The sequence below is a fragment of the Dermacentor andersoni genome, chromosome 9 (assembly GCF_023375885.2).
Source record: "Dermacentor andersoni chromosome 9, qqDerAnde1_hic_scaffold, whole genome shotgun sequence".
NCBI lineage: Eukaryota > Metazoa > Arthropoda > Arachnida > Ixodida > Ixodidae > Dermacentor > Dermacentor andersoni.
This window is the reverse complement of record NC_092822.1, coordinates 60321234-60348144: the sequence shown is the minus strand read 5'-3', so window position 1 is coordinate 60348144 and position 26911 is coordinate 60321234. Positions and strand designations below refer to the sequence as shown.

The following is a 26911-nucleotide window of genomic DNA, read 5'->3' as shown; positions in this document are numbered from 1 at the left end:
AGTTTCTCCCCGTAACATCTTTGCTGGAAGTGTGGGGTCAGCTCGCTACAACACCGAGAACTGGTGCTTCGCAGCGGATGCCACGTTGCTCCGACCACTGTGACCAACAAAGCGACCCAGTGTGTAAACCCCCACCCAACCCGCCGCCGTTCATTCTCTTGCGCCTTGGTGATCCCGGCACATTCAGGGGCATTAGCGCAATGGACACCGATAATTGGCTGACTGTGCATGAGCGGTCCGGCAACAATAACAAGGGTGACCCTACGACAATGCTTGTCAATGTCAATTTCCTTTTGAGGAACACTGCGAGACTCTGGCACTGGGGCGCTGTAACGTAATGCTTGGGCGCTATGACGTAAAACTATTTCAAACTTTTCTATTCCAATTCTGGAATCAGCCCTCCGCGATTGGTCAAAAACTTTTTTCAACCACTCCCACTTCACCGGTCTGTCAGGCGACATCACGAACACCGCGATAGCTCCCCATCTGATATGACGTGTACACGCTGATTACGCATGATTTGACTGAAGGGAAGAGAAATATTTACTTCTGATTCGACGCCTTTTCGCCATCAGCCCTCGGCTATTGGCCAAAAGTTTTCGGGCTTCAACCACTTCACCTACCTCTCACGCGACGTCACAAAACCGCAAGAACTCATCACATCAAAGTGACGTGTACGCGTGAGACATGCATTAATATGCCGAACAAAGTTGATCTGTTTTTCTGAATAGCCGCAGGCTGCCCCGTTCCGAAAGGAATAAAAATTGCTGCCGCCGATAGCTCAGGCACTGGCTCTCGCACCTGCCGGAGAGCATGTGTTTATTTGCGCGTAATAAAACATTTTGCCTGGCCGTGCAAACTTTTCGAGCACTTTCGGTACTTTTACGACCTCGTTCTGCCAACTCTGCTTTACTGAGGATCTGTTTTAGCTTCATTCTTAAGGTTCTGTTGCATGCTGTTGCGATTGTGGACGAGCCACCGCAAGCAAAGTAAGGGAAAGCGGACCAATCGAACTCCGGCACATCCCTCTTAATCGGTTTATCGATTTTCAGTGCCCCATCGAATCCCTCTCCACATGAGTGTGCTTTTCGCCTCTTATGAGCCAATTCGATAAGACAAGCCGCTCAGTGTAGGCAACGTTATTCGTTTTTCAAGCAAACAAAAGTGACCTCCTATGAAGGAGGAGAGCGTTTGATTGGTCTGTTCAGAGAACCCTGTGGGTGACTGCCCGATGCTTGTGTCGGCGGTTACGCAAATTTGACTTCAGGACATTGGCATGAAAACATATTGGAATAGTTTTACGTTATAGGGCCCCTATTCCAAACTTTACTGTTCCAATTCTGAAATCAGCCCTCCGCGATTGGTCAAAAATATTTTTGGACCCCCACACTTCGCCTGCCTGTCAGGCGACGTTACGAAAACCGCGATAGCTTCCAATCTCATATCACGTGTACACACTGATTATGCATGACTGGACCGAACAAAAGAAAAATAGCCATTTCTCATTCAACGCCTTGTCGCCATTAGCCCTCGGCTATTGGTCACAAGTTTTGGGGCTGCACTCACTTCACCTGCCGCGAAAACTCACCACGTCAAAGTGGCGCGTACGCGTTAAAGACGCATTAATATGCCGAACAAAACTTAATTTTGTTTCTGAATAGCCGCAGGCTGCCCCGTTCTGTCACGAATAAAAGATGGCTGCCGCCGATCGCTTAGGTGCTGGCCACTCGCATCTGCCGGAGAGCATGGGTTTATTTGCGTATAATAAAACTTCCCGCGTGGCAGTGTAGCGTTTTCGAGACACTTTAGGCACGTTCTTCTTTGCTGAGAATCCGTTTTAGCGAAATTCTTAACCTTCCGTTGCACGCCACCGCGGTTTTCGATCAGCCACCGTAAGCTAAGTACGGGAAAGCGAACCAATCGCAGTCGCCGGCACCGCGCTGTTAATCCGGTATCTATTTTCATCGCGCTGGCTCGGCCCCATCGAAACACTTTCCACTTGTGCTCCTGACCTCCTGGAAGCAAATTACAAATGAAAAACCACTAAATGTAGGCAATGTTATTCGTTTTAAAAGGAAAGAAAAGTGACCTCCTATAAACTAAGAGGGCATTTGATTGGGCTGTTCAAGCAAAACTGGGGGTCACCGTTCGATGCTTGCGTCGGTGGTTACACAAGTTTGACGTCAGAAGATTGGAATGAAAACACATTGGAATGGTTTTACCTTATAGGGCCCCTGGACGCTTGTTGAAGAGTTGACATGTTTCAAAGTCTCCAACCAGAAATTACGCGATCTATTTGGAAAACCTATGGGACGACAACTAGTGGCCAAGAAAGTACTCACAATTCGTGCCGAGAAGTCCACAGAGCCATACATCTATATTCATGCCGCGTTGGCTCTGTTGGACGATGCGAGTCCTGTTAACCAACGGTCTTGCCATGTGTCAGCTCCATTGCGTTCTGTCAGACAATAGGAACCTGCTAAAAAGCTTGGCAAAGGCACAATTGAGCCCTCGTGCAGTCGTTGGGCCTCCACCGCCTTACTTGATAAAGAGGAGGGTATTTTGTGTAGGGTACCACCATCTCGACCAGCTTAACAAGAAGGATGTGTATTCTCTCCCACTTATTGGTGACGCTATACACTGCCTCGACGGTACCAGATATTTCTATTTATTCGAAATGCGCTCATGATACTAGAAAAATTGCTGTGGACGACCATTGCTGTCCACCGTGCTTGAAGTTTTTCGCCGTGCCCGTCTTCAGCTTCATTCATCGAAGTGTCGGCTTTCAGTACTGTGAAATGTACGTACTCGGCCCCCTTGTTGACGCTGCAAGCGTGCACCCAGACCCTGACATAGCCCGCGTGGTAAGTCAGTCCTCTACTCAGCGGTGGGCCAAGGGCTTACGCAGCGTTTTTCGCCGATGCTTGTACTGCCACCGTTTCATCCGGAACTTCACGGACGCATCCCGCCCTGTCATTGCAGTACTCAAGAAATACGTAGTTTTCACTAGAGATCGTGAATAAGCAGACGCCTTTTGATCGCTTGTTTCCATCCTAACCCACCTGTTCTAGCACATTTCGGCCCGTCAGCCAGCACGGACATTCGCACCGATGCCGGTGCCTACGGCATAGGCGCTGTCCTTGCACAACAGCAACATGGCGTACACCGCATGCTGGCCTACGCAAGCCGCCTTTTCTTGCCGTCGGAGCAAAATCACTCGATCACAGAACTCGAGTCGTATGGGCTATCGCACAATTCCTAGCGTACCTTTATGAGAGACTTTCTGTTATCACAGACTACCATGCCGCTTTGCTGGCTCTTCTCACTCAACGAGCTCAATAGACTTCTTGGTCATTGGGAAATATGTTTGCAAGATTACACATATTATGTGTTGTACAAATCTGGACGGCTTCACCAGAAGGCCGAATGCTTCTCTCGAAACCAAGTTGATCCCCCTGGTTCACTGGAAGGTGAACCTGAAGCCTTTGTCCTTTCAATGACAGGTTTCGTTCACAAATCTGCCGAACAGCGCCGCCACTCACCTTTGCAGCCTATTATAAATGGTCTCAACTCTTCACACCATGACCCTTAATTTTCTAATGATGTTTGTGCTTGACAACGACGCCTTACACTGCTGCAACAGCCGTGATTATGGCGCTGAGCTCTCGCGTGCTGTTCCAGGGCATCTTCGCTCTGCTGTTTCGAGTCACCTTCACGACGCACCGACCGTCGGCCACTGAGGCGTATCACGCACAAATGATCGCTTCCGTCGGTACTCGTTTTGGGCTGGTCTCTGCCATACGGTGCAACCGTACGTTGCGGCTAATCAGCTCTGCCAGCGGCCCATTATACCTGCCATACTGCCTCCTTCGCATCTCTGATGAACCACTTTTCAGAGTAGGACTCGATCTCCTGTCAAGCACTGGGCATATATCCGTTGCAGTCGCTACTGACTACACACGGTGTTCGCTCTGACACGAGAAATTACCACCAGCTATGCTATAGATTTAGCCGATTTCATTCGTCACAATGTCGCCTCGCGCCACGAATCTCCTCGGCCGTTAAGCACGGAGCGCGACAGCTGCTTCCTGTCTAAGGCAGTCGATGACATTCGTCGTTCCTTCTCGACCAATCACAAGTTCACCACGGCGTACCATGCACAGATAAACGGTCCCACTTAACGCCTCAACCGTGCCCTCACAGATATGCTTCTTATATACGGGTCTGAGAACCACCGGTACTGGGGCATCAACCTCACGTTTGTGACCCTCGCCTACAACTCTTCCCATCGCGACACAGCTGACTACCCACCTTTTTATTTACTGTTTACCTACGACCCACTATTGCCCGTGGACGCCAAGCTCCATCCTCACGCAGACTCATCCATTGCCTATGCTTATAATGCTTGTGCCCGTGCTGACATCGCACGCCAGGTTGCTTGGGATTGCATACTGGCCTTCGCAGGATAATTAAAATGTTGCAGTTTCACCCGAAAGGCGAGGCATCGGCTGCGATAGCTAATTAGTAGACAGCTATACGAAGTAAGGATAAAATATTTACCGACTATAAACTTCTAAACATTCGTTTACAAGCTAAATTAACAAGCACGGTTTCACGAGCGCGCAGGTAAACATGAACACATCTCACTCGGCGACCGCGGAAACTGCCTGTCAAAACGCTGGAGCGAAGAAGCGCGGCAGCAGCAGCGAGTGAATTCACCTTCGTGCTGCGAAGGTGAATTTGCCTTTGCGATGAGAATTAGGCGTCGAACGCACAGCGCATATACGAAGGTAGCAGCACTCGGAGCACATTCTATCGACGACGATTCGTTGCAGTTGTCATCACGCTGTCATGGTGATAATTTACGTCGCCTTCATCAAACACTGTTACCGACGCCAGTAGTATATACCTAGAAAGTATTTCAAATGCCTGTTAAAGTCATGCGGTCAGCAGAAGCTATTCGCTTACGTTGACAATCACTTTTTATGGTTTTCGCACAAGAATTTTCCTTATCGTCAGCACGCTGAAACGGTCATCGTTTGCCTTAATGGTTACTGGTGTATTGCAAAACCGAAAGGTTGACCTTATGATGTTTATCCGCACTGTGGTGTCGCATGGCCGTATTTGCATTTATAATGACGGTGCAATGCCGAGAACGGGCAGCGCGTCCAGTAATCGACGACCACCGTCAGTGCGCCAGACTACTACTACTAGTAATAGTGATGTATAGGAGGAAATCACGCTTAAGTCTGCAACCCCTTGAATCATGATGGCAAAGCCTTTAGCGCAATTCAAAAAGACAGGGACGTGACAGAGACACAGAACAGCGCTAGCGTCTCTGTCACGTCCCTACTTTTTGAATTGCGCTAAAGGCTTTGTCATTATGAGTAAACTTTACTAACTAGCCCAAGAATCAGCCTTGTTGAACCCCTTTAAGTCCGTACACAGGTCGACACCAACTCCATCGAAGCGGCGAGAAGGTTACGAAACTAGCCGAAACCGGTTAGGATGCCAGGTGCTCGAAGGATTCCAAAGCAAGGAGGAAATTTAACATGCCATAACCACGATTTGATTCTGAGGAACGCCTTGGTGGGGCAGTGCGGATTGATATTACAGGGTATGCTTACCGTGCCCCTAATACACGGAGCACGGGCGCTTTACACCAAAGCTGTTTATGGATAGGATCTGAAAACAAAAACGTGACCCGAGATGTTGATAAAAGCAAATCATCATGTGGGCCGATCTTGGTGATAGTGCAGGAAGGGTCCGAGCTCAATGGCAGATACTCCTGTAGGCTCGGGGAACTGTAACGTGCCCTCGAACTACCCTTTTCCCACGCGTGACCCAAAGAGGTACCGGGCGCAAAGCTAAGAACAGATCTTTTTGAAAAGAATGTTTTGTACAACTTTTTCGAAAAAGACTGCTAAAATATTCTGGGCGCCAACTGCGCATACGCTTTTGCGCAACTGTACGCGCATTCGTCGTCGTTGTCTTCTTCCGTAGCGGCCCCCTTTGTCAAAAAATAAATATCATCACTAATGTCTCGAGCGCTGTCGTCTTTCGAGCTGGATTCATTGCCGCTAATCATCCCAGCGTAGAATTTCATTCTTTACAGTCGTCGTAATGGGGAGGCTGCGTTTTCGGGTGCATGAGCCATTGTTTATGGGTGTATGAGCTATTCATTGCCTTACGTGACGGACGCATTTAATAACAGAGGTGATACGCGTATCTGTGGGTGTACCTACATTGCCACGATGACCACAGATATTAGATACGTTCGTACCTTTGTTCAGTATTCTAGGTCACCTCTGTGTCGCGCGCTAAACAGCTTTGCTGGCCATCCACCTCCACACAGTGATGGTATCACACAATGGTATCAATTTTTTTTTTTGCATTTCGCCCTTATCGAAATTTTATATTCGCCAAGGCTGCCAGCCAATGACAAGGACCGCTTGCGATCGAAAAGGTTTGTGAATTCTTCACCACTTTCGGAAGGAGCGGGCTCAAGAGCCGAGTCAGAGTAGCGATGATAGAGGCAAACGTTTTTTTTTGATAAAACGTCAACAATACGAGCGGACGTCGACGTGACCTCGGATTTTGTTTACGTGTTTCAGCGGTTTCGCGTCCTCAATAAACCGTGAAATTCGTCACTATTGTTTGTTGCACCAGCTAGTAGGGGACATATCTGTTCTTTTATTAATGTTCGATTTCAAGAAAGTAAGTATAAAGCTCACGATCACGATTCTCGATTCTACGTAACTGGACAAGTCCACTTTGCGAGGTACGCTGGCAGTTCCTCACCTGCGCAGGTGGTCCAGCTTGGTTTCCATGCGGTGTAGGAAGTCGCCGACCTTGAAAACGAGCCTTCGCTCTAGGGACATCAGGGCCCTCATGTGTGCCACTGACGAGAAGGCGTTGGCTGCGCTGACCGCATCGGGGTTGAGCAGGGAAGCCAACCAGAGCGTCGCAAAAGTCGCGAGCAGTAGCCGGCAGCGCATCGCTGTTGCAGAGGGAAGGTTCAACTAGGAAGCAGCGAGAGAGAAGACATGGCTAGGTGAAAAACAGGCGTCGCTATGTGACAAACAAGCCGTATTTTTAGTCTCTCGATAGCCAAGTGCCTAGCGAGGAAGTTACTTTTTATTGTCCGTTGTTATTGCAATGCGTTCCCTTAAGAATTTCAAAAGAAGAAAGCCCATTGTTTGAACAACTTTGACGAGTAAATACGCAGAAGAGAATCTCTATACAAGTGCATGAAATGACCATTTCTGAAGTTGATGCTTGTTCTATTTATTCCTATCCCATGCGGAATAGGCGAATCAGTTTCAGCCAAGCTTGTTTTTTTTCTGGTGAGAAACGCTGCTCTCATCGATGATGAAATAAAGGCGATGGAATGATGGCGTGACGTCGACGATATGTTTGTCTTGGGGCTCGCGGCCGCGATTACGTGTACTACATCTGCATCTTCGAGCTGCCAGGGCAGGGCTTGCAATATTTCCGGTGCCGGCCCATTGGGCAAGACAACATGCTTGCAGACGCAAAGTGAAGGAAGGGAGAAAGAAAGCCTCGTCTAAAAACAGATTCCTGTAGAACCCACTTCATGATGACTGTTGACGTCAATGCGGTTAGCCTTCAAGCAATCTAGGAACTCACCGTAATGTTTAAGACAAGATACATTTCAGGCACCCTTATTTAGAGTCTGCTGTGGTCGTCTGGAGGTTGACATTGCTTTGGGTATATGCGACGTACACTTTCTCCGGTTTTGACTCACTTTGCTATGACACTCGCTCGCCAAGGCCGGTCATGATCACGATAGCAAAAACGACGATGAAATCAGGAAGAAATGACGTCGATTTGTCGATGGAACGACGAAGGCGGTCTGAAGACGAAGGTTTGAGGGCAGTGGGGTGATTACAACTGTGTAAGGACGATGACATGACGAAGCTGGAATGATGACGATGTAGCGACACCACTGCACCATAATGACGGTAGGACAACAAGTGAATGATATGTCTGTATCACAAGGAGGCAATGATGACGATGGCACGACAACGACGCCATGATTGCGATTGAATGGTGACAGTATATATACGATGAAATAGAAGGAACGACGTCGATAGAGCAGAGAATGCGCTGTGATGGCGGAGCCAAGACGACAATAGGGTGATGATGCTATGACGACGACACCATGATGACGATGGCCTGACGATGATGGCACAACGTTAATCGGATGATGGAGTTGGAATGACGACGACGGAATAACCAGGACGGTACGACAATCGCACGGCGACGATGGCTTGTCAACCGCAGGATGATCACGACTTAATGGCGAAAGCATATGACTGCGGTGGGACTACGAGATGACGCTTGTAATGGTATTTAGGTGGAATTTCAAGGCCTCTGTCCATGGTCCAATCAGAAGAGCACGAGGCTGCTGTTCTGAAGGAACGAGGTTCGAGACCAACCATTGGCGACGTTTTTAGAGCGAAGCGGTGTATGGTTAGGGTTCCGTGCATTTTTCGTGTCCGCCAACAAATCTGTGTGAGCGAAAACTATCGCCATCATCAATGGCACGTGCCATTTCTGGCTTGTTCGTCTTTCTCTTCCACAGCTGGCTCTGTTGGCGCTCATCATTCCAGCGTTCCCACAGTGTCCCTCCCTCTGTGAAGGCGCTGATTGCACTGGCCCACGGCCAGTCGGTGCGGTGATCTCGGTCTCAAATTCTTGTTCTTGTTCCTGTTCCTCAGTGAAATGGTTCAAGCCACTCTGAGGATCGGTCATCAATTGGGCGGTGAGAAAACTCTTATTGTAATCTTTTAGGAAAATAACGTGAAACGATTTAAGTGTTTGGAAGTATAAATCAATATGGCTACTCTGTACTGATGAAATGTCTAAGTATTACATGAAAAACAAATTATTTCCCTCCATAAATCGGTCGCGCCGTCGTCGTCGTCTTCTTCCACAGCTGGCTCCGATACCGCTCATAATGCTAGTGTTCCCACACTGCCCCTCTCTTTGCGAAGGCGCTGACAGCACCGGCCCACTGCCAGCGGTTGCGGTGATTTCGGTCTCAAGTTCCTTGCATCAATATATCGCAAAATGAAAAGAAGTATGTATGTAACGGACCTATGAGGCGAATAAACGTGGATGAATAAAAATAAATGTGTGGCGCATCCTTCGTCACCATGACCACCGATCAAGACAATAAATGAGTTCTTAACTTTGTTCAAGATCCTGCGCCACCTCTTTATCGTGTTCTACTCAGCATCGCTAGTCATCCACCTCCGCAAAGTGTAATGACTCATGATTTAAAGAGGTTCATGCGATAACGTCAAGGTAGGAGCACTCCAAATTTGGGTTAGTATGTCAGGAATACTAGTGTTTCTATTATTCCACGAGAGGGTCCCGTCTAGCGGCGAAGGCCGACGTTAATTCGACGCACAATGTAGCAATGTACCCACACATCGTATTGGCACTGCCTAAACGCGTAATGCATGAGAACCGTATTGCAGCCGGGTTCATTTGTCATGCTCTTCTCTGTACATGCTGCGCCATCTAGTGGTGCCGCCACGAAGCATTTGCTTGCCTGGCGAGGTATCATAGCCGGTGTGTTTTTTTTTATTTGTCATTCAAGAGTGGCAAACACTCAGTGCATTTGTGCGCGAAAGTGGAATTGTGTGCGCAACTCATTAAAGCTTGTCGCTGCTGTGGTTGAGGATGCCTTGTGACGCAGGTGCGATTTCTACAGCCGGGGAAACTTGAAGGTATTCTTTTTTATTGAGGAGGTCGGGGAAAATGGTTAGAAACAGGCATAGATACCGGAAATTACTCGAAGCATCGTAAGAAGGCTAAACATAATTGCTTGCTGTTGTGCTAGTGCATCTAAGAAAGCAGCGAAATGTTATGGCATTACTAACGCTTCACAGCCATTCTCCGCCATCGGTAGTGACACAGTGCTCTTAAACAAAGTAGTTAGGTTTCTTAAGAACTTGCGGCTACATTAACATGAGTAAATCATTCATATGTGATGGCGCAGGTACCTGTATTTTTCAAGTATTATCTGAGTTTTTTTATGTCTCTAAATTATTTTCAAAACAGCAAATTACAACAGAACTCATCTCATCATGACTGTCGATGTTAGTGCGATTGGAATTCGAACAATGTACCGACACACCGTACTTCTGAAGTCGCGTTTACTTAACATTTGTGGCTAACCTAATATCATCAGCTAATAAAACATTAGGTTTCTTAAAACGTCACCTGAGGGAAGCCCCTCAACACGTCAGACTACAAGCATACATCTCACTTATCAGGACTAAACTGGAATACGCATCGCCCATCTGGAACCCTCATCAAGCATATTTAACAAATGCCATTGAAGCTGTACAAAACCCAGCTACCAGATTTATTCACTCTTCATGCTCATACGACGTTAGTATATCATCTCTAAAATTACAATCAGGTTTGTGTGATCTTTCTGCTCGCCGTCGCATTACCAGTCTTGTTTTGTATCACAAGTTTTTTTGTTCGCCCCTAAGACAAGAACCGTACATCTGCGCACCCCCATCATGCAGATCCCATCGCATCGGTCACCCTCTTCAAGTTTTGCGTCCACGAGCCCGTACTACTACCTTCATGAACTCATTTTTTTCACGAACAGCAACTGACTGGAACGGCCTTCCCCACTATGTCGCTGCCATAACCTGTCCATCCACATTTTCGACTTCTGTGAACGTCTGCATCTTGTAAAGCCCACCCCATATGTAACACCCCAAAAGGGGTCTTTAAGGAAAATAAAGTGATGTGATGTGATGTGTAATATGAGACTTTCGTTACATCAGCCCTGTGCTACCTAAGCCGGCATCGTCCCACTTTGCTATGGCACTCTCGTGCCAACATCCTTATGAACAACGCGTCATGGCAACGGTTCTATGCCACCTACGCAGGGAGGACGATGGAAAGATGAAGAACGATTGCCATCGATCGAACGACATCAGTGAAACAGACAGCTGACATAAGGAAGTATAATATGGACAGAATTGAACATGCTCTCAGGAACGAAGGAAGCCTCAAAGCAGGGAAGAAGAAACTAGGAATTGGCAAGAATCAGATGTATGCGTTAAGAGACAAAGTCGGCAATATCATTACTAATATGGATGAGATAGTTCAAGCGGCTGAGGAGTTCTATAGAGATTTATACAGTACCAGTGGCACCCACGATGATAATGGAAGAGAAAATAGTCTAGAGGAATTCGAAATCCCACAGGTAACCCCGGAAGAAGTAAAGAAAGCCTTGGGAGATATGCAAAGGGGGAAGGCAGCTGGGGAGGATCAGGTAACAGCAGATTTGTTGAAGGATGGTGGACAGATTGTTTTAGAGAAACTGGCCACCCTGTATACGCAATGCCTCATGACCTCGAGCGTACCGGAATCTTGGAAGAACGCTAACATAATCCTAGTCCATAAGAAAGGGGACGCCAAAGACTTGAAAAATTATAGATCGATCAGCTTACTGTCCGTTGCCTACAAAATATTTACTAAGGTAATCGCAAATAGAATCAGGAACACCTTAGACTTCTGTCAAGCAAAGGACCAGGCAGGATTCCGAAAAGGCTACTCAACAATAGATCATATTCACACTATCAATCAGGTGATAGAGAAATGTGCGGAATATAACCAACCCTTATATATAGCTTTCATTGATTACGAGAAAGCGTTTGATTCTGTCGAAACCTCAGCAGTCATGGAGGCATTACGGAACCAGGGTGTAGACAAGCCATATGTAAAAATACTGAAAGATATCTATAGCGGCTCCACAGCCACCGTAGTCCTCCATAAAGAAAGCAACAAAATCCCAATAAAGAAACGCGTCAGGTAGGGAGATACGATCTCTCCAATGCTATTCACAGCGTGTTTACAGGAGGTATTCAGAGACCTGGATTGGGAAGAATTGGGGATAAAAGTTAATGGAGAATACCTTAGTAACTTGCGATTCGCTGATGATATTGCCTTGCTTAGTAACTCAGGGGACCAATTGCAATGCATGCTCACTGACCTGGAGAGGCAAAGCAGAAGAGTGGGTCTAAAAATTAATCTGCAGAAAACTAAAGTAATGTTTAACAGTCTCGGAAGAGAACAGCAATTTACAATAGGTAGCGAGGCACTGGAAGTGGTAAGGGAATACATCTACTTAGGGCAGGTAGTGACGGCGGATCCGGATCATGAGACGGAAATAATCCGAAGAATAAGAATGGGCTGGGGTGCGTTTGGCAGGCATTCTCAGATCATGAACAGTAGGTTGCCGTTATCCCTCAAGAGAAAAGTGTATAATAGTTGTGTCTTACCAGTACTCACCTACGGGGCAGAAACCTGGAGGCTTACGAAAAGGGTTCTACTCAAATTGAGGACGACGCAACGAGCTATGGAAAGAAGAATGATGGGTGTAACGTTAAGGGTAAGAAAAGAGCAGATTGGGTGAGGGAACAAATGCGATTTAATGACATCTTAGTTGAAATCAAGAAAAAGAAATGGGCATGGGCCGGACATGTAATGAGGAGGGAAGATAACCGATGGTCATTAAGGGTTACGGACTGGATTCCAAGGGAAGGGAAGCGTAGCAGGGGGCGGCAGAAAGTTAGGTGAGCGGATGTGATTAAGAAGTTTGCAGGGACGACATGGCCACAATTAGTACATGACCGTGGTTGTTGGAGAAGTATGGGAGAGGCCTTTGCCCTGCAGTGGGCGTAACCAGGCTGATGATGATGATGAGTGAAACGACAAATGAGGCATGCTGATGATGACGGCACGAAGACAATGAGATGACGATTCTTAAATGATAGCGTTCGTATATCGACGACAGCGTGATGACGACAGGAGGACAATGGAACGAAGAGTATGTGACGACGTGGGCGTGAGACGTCCGTATGACGACATCCGAATGATGAAGCTAGAATGAGGATCTTTGCATCACCACAACGGCATGACGACGACGGTAGGACAACGGTGGCGTAATCACGGCTGAATGACAAGAGCAGAATTACGAAAGAACGACGAAGAAGCAATGTCGTCAAAAGATCGACGGAGGCGGCATGATGTCGATGGCATGAAAACAATGGATGTTTACGTCTGCGCGACGACGATGGCGTGATACCGACGACATAATGAGAGGTGGATGTAGAGGTGAGAAGGACGACGATGAAACTTGCGCGATGGCATCATGACGGCAGTATGAGAAGGGATGCATGACGGCGATATGACAAAAGTATGCGGACAATGCCATAGTGAGAAATGTATGACGACAGTCGCGTGACGAAGAATGTATCATGAAGCTTGTATGACAAAAATAATATACTCATGCCGGCCGCAAGAAGAGAGTCGGATGACGAAGCCGGCATGATGACGACTGCACGAGAACGACGACATTATGACGCAGATATGACAACAAAAGTATAATAGGGACTGTTTGACAAGGCACATGACAATTGCATCGCGGCGGCAGCACAATCACGATTGAATGACGACAGCATACTTGCAATAGAATGGCGACGAACGACTGGATTGATTGATTGATTGATTGATTGATTGATTGATTGATTGATTGATTGATTGATGGATGGATGGATGGATGGATGGATGGATGGATGGATGGATGGATGGATGGATGGATGGATGAATGGATGGGTGGATGGGTGGATGGATTGATTAATGGAATAATGGATGGATGGAAGGGTGGATGGATGGATGGATGCATGTATGGGTGAATGGATGGGCGAGCGGGCGGGCTTACGACGGCTGAAAGAGGTAAAGAAGCGTAATCTCACGTCTTCGAGGGAGGTTAAGCTGGTTGTGCAATTACAGTGAAATCCCGTTAGAGCGAACCTCACATTAACGATTTTTTTCAAATTTACGAACATTTCGAAAATCGCCCACCATGTGGCCATTGGTAGAATGTAAAAATATTTCAGCACAACGGATTTCAGAATAAAAAAATTTCGCAGAATAACGTACCGAATTTCATCATCGTATCTTAATAACACTTCACAATAACGAATTTCGCACGTAAGAATCCACTCGCAGTGGCACAAACGACGACAAATGCTACGTATCTGCCTCTACCATCATCATCAGTATGCCTGCCTATATTTCTCTATGCTTCTGCCCTTCTTTAAACGCGCGTTTGCCCTATCGGCGTCGCCTGCATTTGGAGTAGCACCTAGCCGGCCCTGCCGTCTTTGTTCCGTCAGCCGGGTACCTTGGCACGTTTGTCGGAGGGCTGTTTTGCTCACTTTAGACGTTAGACATTCGTTTCTACGTTCACGATGAGCACTAGAAGCAGCACAAAAAAAAAAAAGCGGAAGCAATTCTCTTTGAAAGAAGATGCGGTTGTCCATTCTCAAGTGCACGCTGGAAAAAAGCAAATCCACATTGCAAAGGTGTGGGGGATTGCTCGATTTCTTAAAATAAACGTGCATTCATTCCCGAATACTCAGTGCTTCTTTCCGTGATTTTAGACATTAACGCGTATGCGGATGTGTTCGCAACAAAGGAAGGCGACTGCCTTTGTTGCATTTGCAATTTTCCATGGGAATAAGATTTTTTTCAAAATTATGATTTTTCAAGATATCACACGGTTTTTAGCGGTCCCTTGAGATTCTTTGTATCGAGATTTGACCGTATAGCAGAAGGTAGTGCTGACATTGCCGTACTATTGCCAGCATTTCGCCCAACCTCTAGTTCTGTAACAAGTTTCAGCCACGTTAGAGTGGTAGCATGCAGAGCCTGAGGACAGAGAAAATAAAGAAAAGGTAAAATAGTACATGGGATGTAAGTACACTACAAAATGTTGGCAGACCCGACGAAGACTGACACCGCGCTGACTCACAACTAGAGTTTATTAGTCAAATGGCGCAATTTATGCTTCCGCACTCTCCAACAAAATGACAAATAAAGATAAGAATGAAAAGTAAAATGACGATATTGCGATATAGCTGTACATAGCGCGCGCACAATTCAAGCCAGGACAGGAAATAAAAAAAAAATCAATCGGATTGTTTGACCCAAAAGCCGAAGGCTAAATGGTCAACATGTACCCTAACCTTGCTATTTCATAAGCCTCGAAAATTTCTCGTGTTATCTGGTGCCGGTTGCGTTAAAAACCTCCCATCATTAAAGGAAGGAAGGAAAAACTTTATTGCTCTAATTACAGCTTTCAGCGGCTAACAGAGGTCTTCATGTTTTACTGAAGTCTGCGTCCTCTTGAGTGGTCGGCGCCCCTACTCCAGAGCACCGCTGAACCTGGCCACTTTGAGAGCGTGCTGCACCAATCCTTTTTGGACTGTGAGCACGCCGCTGGTGAGTAGGCCCTCCCACTGTACCGCACTGGGTTTTTTTTCTTTTTGGAAAGAGCAGTTATTTCTACACTCCCATGTGATAGGATATAGTGTTGTGATGGCGCCACACCATGGGCATATGTCCCTGTATTGACTAGGGAACATCTTATGTAGGATGTGTAGTTTGGGAGAATGTTCCTGTCTGCAGCCTTCGACAGCCGACTGCTTCGTGTGGTGCTAAACATGGGTGGGGTAGTGCATATATTATCCATTTGCCTCTGTGATGGTTTAGTATTTCCGCGTACGTTGGTTCCACCGTCATGGTTGTATCCGGGTCCATTGACTGTCCCACTCTGTATGTAAGCTCGCGAACTAGACTGTCGGCCCTCTGGTTACCCTCTATTCCGGTGTGACATGGTACCCAGAAATTCGTATGCAGTATCTTTTCATTCGGAAGCGCTGCCTCGAGGAGGATTCGCAGCGCCCCTTTGTTGATTCTACCTGCCGTGTAGTTTCTGCATGCTTCTTTGGAGTCTGTGAGTATTATCAAGGATCTGTTTCTACGGTAACTCTCCACCGCTGCTAGATCCACAGTTGTTTCTTTCCCCTCTGTTACCGTGTAGCTCTTTAAAGTTGCGCTGCTTATCAGCTCTCCTATGTGATTCACGGTCACTGCCGCAACTCTATGTTCTTCGGTGTTGTGGTCCCACGGGTATAGGGCTGCATCCGTGTATACCACATTGTTTTTATGGCCAGGTGTTTCACTACGTATTCTGCTCGCGCCTGTCTTCTGGCCGCATGCAGATTCGGGTCCATCTTCCTCGGTAGGGGGCTAGCTTTCAGTGTCTGGCGAAAAGAGCCTGGTATGTTAGCCATCCTATCCTCCGTTGCTTCTATGTTTCTATAGCCTAATATTTTAAGGAGCGCCCTGTCGATGGTTGACTGCTGGAGCCTGTACAGCTGCGCACCCAGTTGTGCCTCCTTGAGCTCTTCAAATCTGTTGTGAATACCTAGCTTGAGCAGCTTGTCGTTCGACGTGTTTCTGGGCAGATGCAACACCGTCTTGTATGCTTTCCTGATGAGAGTCTCGGCTTGTTCTCTCTATTGTTGCGTCATGTTGTGGTACGGGAGTGAGTACGTGACACTGCTGACAACCAGGATCCTGACTAGCTTGATCGTGTCCCCTTCCTTCATGCCGCTCCATCTTTGCGGCACTCTCGTGGTCATCCTGCTGACTTGCTCCGTTGCTTGCTTGAACAGGCCTAGGCACCAACCAAGGCGCACAGCCACACTCACCACAATCAATGCCAAGTTAAGCAGACTGTGCAAGTATACGTTGTGCTTTTGCGCAGAAAAAAGCTTAGTTGCCAGTCAGAGCTGTGTGTTTCTTAGGCTGGCCTCCCGCCGTTTCCCGAAGTTTTAAAATCCCCAGTATGGCTTAGAAACTTGTCCAGGCTTCCGGTTTAGCAGCGTGAAATAGCACGACATATATATGATCGCATGCTAACCCAAGTTGAAACAAATATCGAGCGAATACCGTGCATATAGGCACGATGGTTTTGTATGGTCACTGGGTACGCATCTAAATAACACAGGACCTCATAAAAATAGAAAGTAGTAGAGCATAGATGTGTGTATACAGCAATAGGAAGTAAGGCTTGAAACGCGTTTCGTTCTATGTGTTCGCCGAACATCACACCTGACTCCTCCGAGCGCTTGAGAATTCCTAGCGACAATGTATGTATCGCAGATCGAATAAGAAAGGAAGCGCTAAAGCTGAAGTGCAAGCACATTTATAAATATGTTGTGCCAAAGTTGACACCTCAATGAAAGGCGGGCCGAACTGAAGGCTCTGTTGTGTTTCCGTTTCTTCTTTATGGTGTCCATTTCTCGCACAACGTGTTTATTTGTGAAGGTCGCCGACTAGCCCTAGGCAACGTCGCTTTGGTAGCTCAATAACGGATAGTTCTATTGTTCAGAAAACTATGAGCCGTACATCTTTTCAAGCCAAAACAGAAGTCACCTCCTCCACTTCTGTGACCATGAAATTCCTGCAGCAAACTGAATCCTGGGGTTTTACGTGCCGGAACCACAATTTGATTATGAGGTACGCAGGAGTGAAGTACGCCGCATTCATTTTAACCACCAGGGTATCTTTGACGTCTCCACAATGCAGGGTACACGGGCACTTTTGCATTTTGCCCCATCGAAATACGGTCGCCATGGCCGGTATTTGATCTCGCGTCCTCGCGCGTAGCAGGGCAGCACCATACTCGCTAAGCTGCCGCGGCGGGTCCCTGCAGTAAACTCGACAGTCGGATGTGTTGGCAGTAGAATTTGTATATAGAAAGGCAGAGAGATCCGCTAAGCTGTATGCGCGCTAATCTGCTGTTTTGCAAATGTGGAAAAGGTAAAAGGCCACGAAGAAAATGACCAACCCTTCCCCTATCGGAAAATGGGAATAAAGGAAGCTTGTCCTGCGTGCACCTGACCTTCCTCACGATTAAGTAACCCACAGGGAACGGTGCGAGATTGCTTCGGCTTCGCGACCCCTAAGCTCGGGATCCACTCGTTGCTATCGCATTGCCTGGGCTCAGGGAGCTCTAACGGTTGGATCGGAGCGCCGACGGCGATCCCTTTCACGGGCGAGTTCTCGCCGCCGCTCGTCGAACGTTGCCCCTTCCTCGGGGGAACGCACCACGCGTGGCCGGCCCATCCGTTTTCCAAGACTGAACTGAACGTAAACGAAGCCGACGAAGCGCGCGCGAGACTCTTTCCTGCCCTTTCCTTTCGCGGCTGAAGCGAAACGGATCTGATTGGTTGCGCGCATGGTGTTCAGCGCGTGCCTATGCTGCTGGAATCCTTGCTAATGACTGACGGTGCGGCGTGTGCACAGCTGTCAACTCATCCAACTCCCCTTTCTCGTAGCTGCTCTGCTATGGGAGCAACTGGTTATTTTAGCGTGACCACGCCAACGCCACTTGTGAGGCAATACAATTTTCTCTTGAAAAACGGTCTCCAATCCACGCTCTGGAGGTGGTTGGACAGCGAAGCTGTAAGCGACAGATATAACGAGTACCCATTGTGACGTAGGTTCAAATTATTAACTTTGCGACATTCATATGTGCTTTACCTAATCATCAGCTTAAGACGTTTCCACGGCCTTCGACTTGACCTGCGCCGTTCCTTCTTGCACCTACAAAGAGTGTACTGGAGAGAAGAGAAATTCGCCGTGCCTATTATGCTCGCTGCTCTTCAGTAGCCCTTAATATATGCGGCGTTCCTATAGCTCTCAACACAAAACAATTGCTATGCGGGTTCTTTTAAGTACGAAAGTCTAGTTGCATCACTCGCTGCTTCGTATGCTATAGTCAAGCTGCCGTCGCCGCGGCACCTAGTGCAACAGTAGTCTTCACCGTAAAACCTATGCGGCAGGCGCAAAGTGCTTCGCATTGCGGGTGGGCACCGGAGCGTCTTATCATCAATTATTTGGTTCGTTTGCTAGTTTTGACCTCCTTCTTTATTGAAGCATATGTTTGACAAACACCTTACATGGCATTCAGGAAATCATTGAATATGGGGTAAACTTCGTTGATAAGAATGTAAAAGAACCTGTATTTATTTAGGTGAAAGAAGTATCAACTTGACAAACGAATTATTCGCACAACGCAATAACAGGTAGCATCAGTACATTTAATAGAAAAGTGTAAAATTGAAATGATATCTAAGTACTGGAAAAGTACACTTCCAGAATTTACTAGTAATTCTGCACGAAGATCACAGTACTACAGAGGTCCAATAAAGGGACGAAAAAAGCTATATCGATTGCCGAATCACTGCAACGCAAAGTCCAAAAAAAAAGGAAAAACTGGGCAGGCCGCAATTAAACTCTGCTATTTACGATAAGTTACAAGTTCACAAAAAAAGGAACGGCGTGGGTGATTGAGGGCCCATGGGTGATTAGCTTAGAAAAATAGATTACTAAAGATAGCATAAGTGCAGAATATTCATGCTACAAAATTGGCGGATAAGGATATGGAAAGGTACATACTAAGATAAATCTAAGAAAAGATAGGTGGTTTAGATTCCAAAAAGTTCGAGGCAGAGCACGAGGCAGAGCTAAAGTATTGACTGGGATATATCCAGTGAAGACCTTCCACATAACGTGCAAAGACAGGCAATGTGCATGTTGAAGTATCGGGCAGTCAGCCTTCTACGGCCGCTTCCGTGGCCGTCCGAACCCTCGCTAACAGTGCCATCTCGGGGCGGCCGATGGCACGCACCTCATTACAATTTTTTGGTGGAGAGTGCCCCGAATGGGACGGCCGGATCAAAACCTGCCAGCGCGCGCAATCTCTGAGGCCATGGGTACGTGATGTGCTTTGTGACATACCGGCTCTGGAAACAGCCGGGACAAAGGAGGACCTGCAGTGTGATCGGGTTTTTAAATAAACGTGCAGTGTGTAGTCTATCCTAGATGGTAGCTTACTTTTTATGCGAAATACCTGGCTAATTTTTCGTTTACCGAGTGGTTTCTACTCTAAAGAACATTATCAAGCAATTCTTCGCAACGAATTTGTAGAAAAGTTGAAGATATGCGGTTTGAGTAATAGTTTAATGCTTTCTTCTAAAGCGGACCATACAGCTCACTTCAGATATAAAGTGCAGTGTCCGCCCAGGCGTGTGCAGTTTTCGAGTATTCTGTCTCTTTCTATAAGAATGAATTTCTATAATGTTAAGAGGAAGTTTTGCATCGGGACCATATCTAATTTTCCAGTATTAAATGCATGCGAAAAGCAGAAACATTCTTATTAGACAGAAGCTTAACTGTGTTTGCTAAAGGTTTTTGAATTTAAGAAAAAGTTAAATTTTACCGGCTGTGTATGAATCAGTATTTTCATTCAGGTCTTAATATTTCTAATGACGTTTGCCGAAAATCTGCAACTTCACACACAAAAAAAGGACAACAAACGACGTAGCTTGCATATTGACGCGTATAACTAAGTACCACTAAGAGTAATCGTTGTTCTATAAACGGCGTCTGCTACAGCGTCCTAAACGGACAAATTTAGGCTTAACTGTGCAGGCCACGTGAAAGCTTTAGTGTCTACGAGGGGTTTCGGAAAAGTCCTATTCAGAAACCATGCAGTGGTCTATCGGGGACTGGTGTCTAACACAGTAACTTTGTGCGCTTTGGATGCCCGAGGAGGCACAGCGTTGCAGTATTTTGGCAGTGCCGGACACGGGGCTGCGCCGCGAGTCCATGCGGCTGCTTAGCCCGGGGCGCAGCGCGGTCGCCATTTTTCGGGACTCGGCGTCCACCGAGCACAACCGGTGCGAGAGCAGCGCGTACACCGAGAGCAGGCAGAGGTTTCGGGGCAGGTGGGCACCATTCCACGAGAAAGAGGGGCTGTTTTTCGGCGAAGTTATGTGAGAGGGAAACGTATACACGGGTTGCTGGGTTGAAGGACGTTGGAAGGAGCAGCGCTCGCTAGGTGTTTCCGCAGTGATGCATAAGAGCCTCCTGAGCCGAAGGACGCTCAAAGGTGCGTTGCAATTCTTACTTCTGGCATTATTTCCTAGTAGCCATTTTAGTGATGGCTTCTAGGAAATAATGCGGACAAGTAAAGGCACCACAAAACATAAGAGGGCTCTTCGTTATGAGAGGGCTCTTTGTCATAAAAGGGCTCTTTCCACCACTTCGCTAGTGGTTAGCGCGGATCTAAGAAAATTTGCTAGCATGGTCACTGATTTCGTAATTACGAGGGCGTGCTTTGCATAAAAGTTCGCGACATCTAAGCATGTACGAGTGGTGGCAAATTTTACTTAGGCATTCTGTGAAGTTTGACGATCACAGTGAACAGAATCGAAATAGAACGGCCACACTGACCTTTATTTCAACGCTTGTTAGGGAACGTATTCGTCGAATATCCTTGATAAATTATTACAACAAGATTTGAATACCTGTTATCTGGGCAATATGTACAACTACAATAGTTGTATTGACCATCGTTGACAACAATTTAACAATGAAAATAGCAAACTTCACGAACAAGGCTGAGAACTACCACTTTTCAAGTAAATTATTGAGTGATTTATTATCTAGTCACTCAATCATTCCCACAAAATTATTCTCGTGGCCATGGTGACTGTCCCGCGGCACTGGAGTTCGAAAGCAACCCCAACCCGCTCACCTGAAGCCCTATGTTGACAGACGCCACGATGGCGAGCATGAGCTCCGCGTACCGGACGAGCACCAGAAGAGAGAAAGCCGCTTCCAGGGAGTGCACCTCCTTGAAGACGTCGAGCAGGGAAGCGCCGAACTCCCTGGCTTCATACGCGGGGACGGTCCCCACCCGTCGCGAGTTGATAGCCAGACTGCGCATGGCCACCTGAACGTTTTCCACTAACCACACTTAATTCAGCATGAGCGCCAGCTTGAGGAGCCCGGCGACGTAGAAGCAAGCTAGGTCTCCACGCTGTCGACTCGGTAGGGACAAGATTCCGCCCAAGTACATGGACCGCCTGGCCGCGAGCGCGAACACGTCCACCAAAGCGTTGCCGCCGCTGCCGCCTTGACTCTGGCTCCTGGAACGGGCGTCGCTCCCATGCTTGAAAGCTTGAAGGATTCAGCGTAAACGTCGATGATGGCGAAGGCGAGGAACGAACAAATCAGGACTGCTGTGGTGAAACTCGGCGCTCGGAACTGATGCTTAGCGGCTGGGTCTAGATCGGCGTGATTTTTCAGCCGGCGGGGCTGGAGCTCGCCCACCAACGAGATGAAGATGTGGCCGCGCAGTGTACTCACCAGTGGGCTGGTGAAACGCTGAACGGGAGCGTAGGAAAGATTTACGTAGGCACTCTCGGATAAAATTTTGCGGATTGCCACAAGGACCAACTGGTACGCTGCCATGACGTCAATGATTACGCAGAAAAAGTAGCGTCGCCATGTTGCGTGCACTGAGCGCTCTTGAGGATCGTCCATTGGATTATATAGTCGACTGTGTTCTCAGTGATTTCAGGAAAGGCTCACAGGGTTTTAAAGGCTCACAGGGTTTAGAAACTTGTCCTGGTCACAGTTGCTGGAGTGACGCGTCCTTTGCGGTACTGAAGGACTTTCTTTTGCATGTGATTTTAAACTGAAGCACAAGCACACGAGCATGTCAATGTAAAACGAGGATATAAAAATGTCCCCCAGAAGAGGCCCTGTGTCCAGCGTGCAAAGGTTTCCTTTGTGTCCTTTGAAAAGTGTTGTTAGGGGCAACTGTGCGATCGAAGAACGATGCTGAGTCAAGGGGCACAGTAAAATCAGCCAACCATACTTGAGAATTACTTAGAGCTAGCACTCAATATCATGACGACGAGGCGTGGACAACATGCGATAGAAGTGTGGAATCGTGTATCACTCGTAAGACATAGTACGGATATGCCTCAGTCTGGTTATTATTTTTTTTTTTTCATGTAGTTCGGCGTATCGGTGCCAGATTTCATGCCGTTGTCTAACCTCTACGCACTGAAGCTACTCCAGCTCATCGCTTTTATGCCTGCGTAGAGATGGTCGAAGCCACTGTGTCAACTTCGGTGTAAACCGTTTGTTTTTCACAGGTAGCTGATAAAGTTTGACCTGTGAGCTCTTTCCTCGACTTTCTCCATTCGCTAATTATACCCATTCTGTCCTTCTTTTATTTTCTTTTTGTTACCGTAATCCACAAATGTACCGCAGTTTACTGACTCTGGTACATTTGCGCCGTATGAATCATGTTACAAGCCTAAGGTGCCACAAGGCCTTCACACAAGGAATCGAAGGCAACACACACCGTAAGACTTCATCGACCACATAATACCGACTTTTTATAGCATTGACACAACTTGTAACACTCGTCACCGTTCTGTCTTTTTTGTTAGACTTACTTCACCATTATCGTTCTTAAATCATGCCACCCTCTATTTCTATCGCAGTTACTCACCTTTCACTCAGCAATGAAGTGTTGCGCTACAGGTTTCGAAGTATTTCTTTCACCTTTGCATCCATACTGCTATTGATTCGGCCATAGTAATCAAAGTCGTCTAGGGGGCAAGCTCAAATTTTCTTGCTCAGGAATAAAAAAAAAATGTGTGCAAAGACTTTTAAATTGTTCTGTACGCGGCGTAGCGTCTGCGTTTGCCAAGAAGCTTTCATCGCATCGCAATAAAAGTCGTGCTAATTACAGCGCTAGCCATGTCAACTGTCAGGTGCAGGGCCAACATCCTCAAGGTGGTGTGCTTAAGACTGCACGGACCATCCTTTAACCAACCAACAAACTCAAAGTCGTGTTCCTTTTCTTTTTTTCGCATGTGCCATACCTTGCCCTTTCTTTACCACGCTCAATGCGTTCCGTTATATCAACAATCCGTTGATTTTCTTTTCACTTTATTTAAAAATAAAAACAATACATTCTAATAGGGACGACCCGTCGTTCCCATTGAAAAAAATATAGCCATAGAGAAAGACACAACAAGAATAAAAATGTAAGCAGCAGGACCAAGAAATAAAGTACGCAGGTTCAGAGCGAAGGGCTTTCGTCTTCTTTTCTTCGCCGGGCACGGTCGGTTGAACATCTGGGCATTGGATCGAATCCACACGTTCGCGACTGCAATAGCAAAGGCAGTGCAACAGAGTATGTGAGCTATCATTGATAAGCGGAACCAAATAGTTAAAGGTAGTAAGCCGTGCGTTTCATTGCGTCAGAAACGTTTGTTGCGGGATTTGCTACCATTACCCATTTAGTAGTAATCGTAGTACAGCACGGTACCTAATTAAAGAAACGGTGGCCGAGGGGCTCAGTATATTAAATCTCTTTACAAGTGAAACATCCCTACTTGATTTTCAAAATGTGGCTGACTGGGCACATTATGTTGACTTCTATGAATAAATAGTACTGTGCGCGTCTTCATGCTATATTTAGCAGTAATCGATAGTCAAATAATAAACGGGCGTCCGCCATGTGGATTATGCGGTACACTTGGCGTACATGCGCGATCATTTATGGATTGCGCTAGCAAGAATGTTTTCACATTTTGCGTTTGCGATTGAATTTTTCTGTTGTAATTTCACTTGTTCACGATAAAGTACGCAGCTGGTTCTGAAAGCACATAGTTGAAGTCGGCGTCAGAAGCTCGGGAACCGCGAGACGTGAGAAAAAGTTGAATTTCCGAGCAGTTTGCGAGTGTAAGCAGTAAAAACTTGCAGCACTAGGCTGGTTGCATGTACAGGCGCCGACAAAAGTGGTATACTCCACGCAGATTGCTACTGCAGCGGCGTCGCTCGGCATTTTGGCGAGCTGAAGCACGAAACATTGACACGAGTCGAGTGACATGCCTGCAGATAATAAAGGGCACCCATTGGCTGTCTCGATCCCAGATGCTGCCTGTAGATGGCGTTGCGATGCACTTTTCCGTTGCTCCGGCTCCCGCTGCGCGGAGTATACCACTTTTGTCGGCGCCTATATATAATATTACAAGTTGGAAATACGAATACAACGCTGCGTACGTGTCCAGAATCCGGAAATGTTCAGTTTCTTTCATGAGATACCGTGGACCGTAAGTTTTTGATGAATGGCCGCGGGCCGTTCGACTATATAGAAAGAAGAGATGCAATGCAGCAGGCGTGGACGTACCGTGCTTTGTGCCGTGTAGCACGGAGCATCCGCCATGCAAGGTGCGGAAGTCGTAGCTGCCGTCGTCACGCATGTTGTACCAGAAGGCAGCCGAGCCCTGCAGGAAGGGACGCGCACACATGAGTGGTGATTCGAATGTTCGGTTTGGCTTGGTTTCATGCTGATTCAACAAGATTTACTTGGTGAACATAGCATAGCAAAGCGGCAGTAAAAAGTTGGTAAAAAGTGTAGTCTGTCGGTGCATTTTTACTCTGACATCAAATAGCGACCTCTCAATACTGAGAACCATGCCTGTATCTCAGTGGGGATGGCGTCGAGCTGCTGAGCGCGAGGTTGCGGGTTCGATCCCGGGGTCGAGACAAAAGAAAGCTCACGTACCGCGCTCTGGGCTCACGTTAAAGAACCCTAGATGGTCAAATATGATCCGGAGCCCCACACTACGACTTCACTCGAAACCCACTGAGCAGTTTCGGGACCCTAAATTAAACAATTCACCATAATTTTGACGTGAAACTATCTTAATATTAATAAGGGAAGGTAGCTTGCTGAATTAGAACACACGTACGCCTCCGTGCTGTAACAAAAATTAGAAATATAAATTTGCTAATGCCTCAGTAAATGTAACTTGTGCATTTGGTTAAGTTGTTTCTGCACCTTTGTGCCCATTCGCCATAATGCAGGACGCACTAGGCATTTCCTGTACTCCACTGCGAGTGCGTCCGTGATACAGCCCACCCACTTTTCCCCCCAGAATTGTGAAAGCAGGCAATACAACGTTCGCGCATTCATTGCACTCTCATCGAGTTGACAGATGCTTCGAAAAACCTGACACCCATGTGCCTGCTATTATTCACTACAGGTGGTATTACGATATGTAATAGGCTTCGACACAGACGTCAGGAAAAAATAACTGTGCAAAATGTAACGGAAGCTCGTAGGAATATTGTGAAGCCAAAGTTCATCTTGTGAACCTGGCACAGTGATCGCGACAAGGAAACTAAACAGGGGAAACCCCGCGAAATGGAAAGGGACCATGAAGGTCAAAGGCCTCGTCACGTTATCGCCGTCTCACACGGTGTGAGCGCGCTTTTCAGGCGAACGACAGGACCCCGTCATTCGTGTTTCGTCCTCGTGCATCAGCTGTCGGTCAAACGAGCTTTACCATTCTAAAATAAGTTGTGACTTTGCATAGATATCAGCTCCTTCAATTTCTATGGAGTTGGCTCCTCGGTACTAGCATCGTCAATCTGTTTTGTTTGTTTAATAGTTCTTATTGATTCAGGACGAGGCGTCCACGAGTAGCGTTTCACAGTTTAGACGGCAGGTCCTGCCGACTGTTTTCGTGTCGCAGGCCCAAGGACATCCGTAATCGTTTTCTTGACTTTGATCTCACTTCCATAATTTCCGGCCATACCAATTTGCGTATTTGCCGAAAAAGACGCTGAGCTTAGGAATGGGCAATCAAGCTCACAGGATGCTCAAAGCCGTGTCGTCGTATTTGAGTAAGGTTTATTTTGGCCACTCGCTTTATACTTAGGCATCGTAACATAAAGTTAAACTGATTATCATCAGTAGGATTATTATCAGTGAAGGGTAGCAATAATACAATCGCTACCACGAACACCTTTGAAGACCACCGGTGTAACACGATATAAGCACTATGTGACGAGTATCACATTCAGTATTCAGAGTCGGTTCACGTATGTTAACCGACGCTGAATTTTCACCTTTGTCGTCCTTTACATCGCAGGTGTTTCTTATCTCGCCGTAGAAACTTTACAAAAAGGGCACTTATAAACCTCACTTGTGTTTGCATTGCGAGGTGCCTTATGTCCTACAAGGTCTCAAGCGATCCTTTCAAACGATCTTTCTGTGGATAGGTAGGTGGCTCATTTCTGTTGCGTTCGAACTGCGACATGCAATTGGACA

General features: G+C 46.9%; 1 protein-coding gene and 1 long non-coding RNA gene across 2 annotated transcripts in view; both read right to left on the bottom strand.

Moving 5' to 3' along the window:
- LOC126528088 (prolyl 4-hydroxylase subunit alpha-2-like) overlaps positions 1-26911 on the bottom strand; it is a 103393-nt gene that overhangs the window by 40982 nt on the left and 35500 nt on the right. The window lies entirely within an intron of this gene.
- Positions 23720-25221, bottom strand: LOC129384041 (uncharacterized). The gene is made up of 2 exons (XR_008611791.1): positions 24983-25221; positions 23720-23956 (listed from the first exon to the last, which is right to left on the bottom strand). It is a non-coding gene; the product is annotated as an uncharacterized lncRNA (long non-coding RNA).